This window comes from Gavialis gangeticus, unplaced genomic scaffold (genome assembly GCF_001723915.1).
Source record: "Gavialis gangeticus isolate Ggan-Ray unplaced genomic scaffold, GavGan_comp1, whole genome shotgun sequence".
NCBI classification, from domain to species: Eukaryota; Metazoa; Chordata; order Crocodylia; family Gavialidae; genus Gavialis; species Gavialis gangeticus.
Genome location: NW_017728994.1, coordinates 12836981 through 12839025, shown reverse-complemented (window position 1 = coordinate 12839025; position 2045 = coordinate 12836981).

Here is a 2045-nt window from a genome sequence, read left to right as displayed (position 1 = left end):
CACCATAAAAGAAAACCAAAAAACTCCACAAAAATCCCAGCACATACCAGCAGTCCAGCTTCTGTCTGTATCACTGGGGCCCTGCCTGCACCGCATGGGACAGAAGGACATCCCCAGTGGCCCCAGCTCAGGCCCTCCTGCCCTGTGCTGCCCACAGGGGCTCTACCTGGAGGCCCCCAGTCCCTACTTCTAGGGTAAGTAGAAACTTTTTCTCGGGGGTGGGGGTTTCTTTTTTTTTTTCTTCAAGTGACAGTGCCTGGGGTGGGGGGGCAGCCATGGAGGCCTGGGGTTCAAGTGGGGGCTGGGCAGGGCAGCCATTGAAGGGGCTGCAGCAGCTGGTGCGGATGGGGCCAGGTGGGGCAGCAATCAGGGGGCTTGGGTGGAGCATGTGGGCCTTTCAGGGGAGGGTGGTATCTCTTGTGGGGGCCATTTGATCCCTGTTGGGGGGCTATAGCCCCTGTGTGGAGGCTGTAGCCCCTGTGGGAGGGCAGCAAAATATATATTCATGTATTCATGAATTCATAAAAAATTTATTTAGAATTCACTTTATTATTATGATAGAGACACTGGTAGGCTTTCATATTGCTTTAACAGTAAATATATCAATAAAACATTGCCCAACTGCATGCTGTCTCTGTCTCACTCTCTCTTTATAGTGGTCTTTTGTTTTACTTGTGGGGGAACGGTTGGTTGGGGTTATTTTACAGAGTGACTTGGGGATTTTTTTTATCAGGGATTTTTTGGTTTTCCAATAGGGAACACTAAAATTCCTGTTAGAGAGGCCAGTAGCGGAACCCTGCCTGCTCAGAGCTCGCACCTTGGACCCAGCTGGCTGTGGCCGACCTCCTGGCCAAATGACAATGGCAGGCCACCACACCTGGGACATCTGGGGAGCTATTGCCTGGAAGATGGCCAGGCAGGGGGCACACATGGGAGTAGTGCTGAACAGAGGCCAACTCTGCAGCCATAGCCCACTGGCAGCTGGCCCAGATGGGTAGATGCCTCTACTGGCTGTTCAGTTCCCATCTGGGTCTGGCAGGTGCGCAGCAGGTCACAGCCAGGCAGCAGCCTCCACTGCCAGACTGCTGCAATGGGTAACGGTGCAGGGAACTCTCAGGGCTGCTCAGCAGTCCAGCTGGCACAAGGTACCAATTGGCTGGGCCCCAGAAGCTCCTGAGAGCGAGTAGCCCTTAGCTACTTGCCAGGGTAGCTTTTTATACTGCTGGGGACAACACAGGTGCTGAACCTGGACTGTAGCTCCCCCTGGCTGCAGATCTGGTAGGAGCCAGGCAGAGTAATTTTGCCCCAAGTGGTACAATTTGCTCCACAACAAAGTACGTGTCCAAGCATGTGAGCTGAGGCTAAAAGCCCCAACTCAAATTTGCACTGCATTTATTTGAGCTGCTGCAAGTGCATGTGCTTGCATGTGTGGACGTGCCCATGGATTCCAGTGGAATTGACTGGTTAGCCTGTCAATACCTCAGCAATGACACCCAAGTTTTAGCCTGTAAAGAATATGCATACAATAGGCATGCAGGATATGCATGGTTCAGACTATAACATTAAGGAATATATAAAATAGATATCAGGAAAATATAGGTAAGAATACTGACAAGAACAAGAGGCAATTTTTTTTTTTTTTTTTGTGGATCATTTCATTTATTGGATAAACTGTGTAGCTGGGAGGGATGTAGACAAGTATAAAATACCCTTCCTCTGATCCAAGTGGAGATTATTTGTTTATCTAGAGTTCCTGCTAGACTACCATATCCAGCTTCACATATTAGTAATAATGGTGGTCTTCTCATGTCCAAATACAGTAATTTAGAAATAAGTTTTTATCCACCTTGAATGTTTATTGGGAAATACAAAGATATTTTCCTTGTTACACTGTACTTTTTACTGTGCTTTTTAGGTTTTCATTTTTTCTGATCTTGGCTGTGGTGCAGATGCCATTTCCTTTCTTGAGATTATGTGAACATTTTGTTTCAATGTATTCTCGGTTGCCTTAGCCAGTAAATATTTAGAAATGCAATTTTCAACAT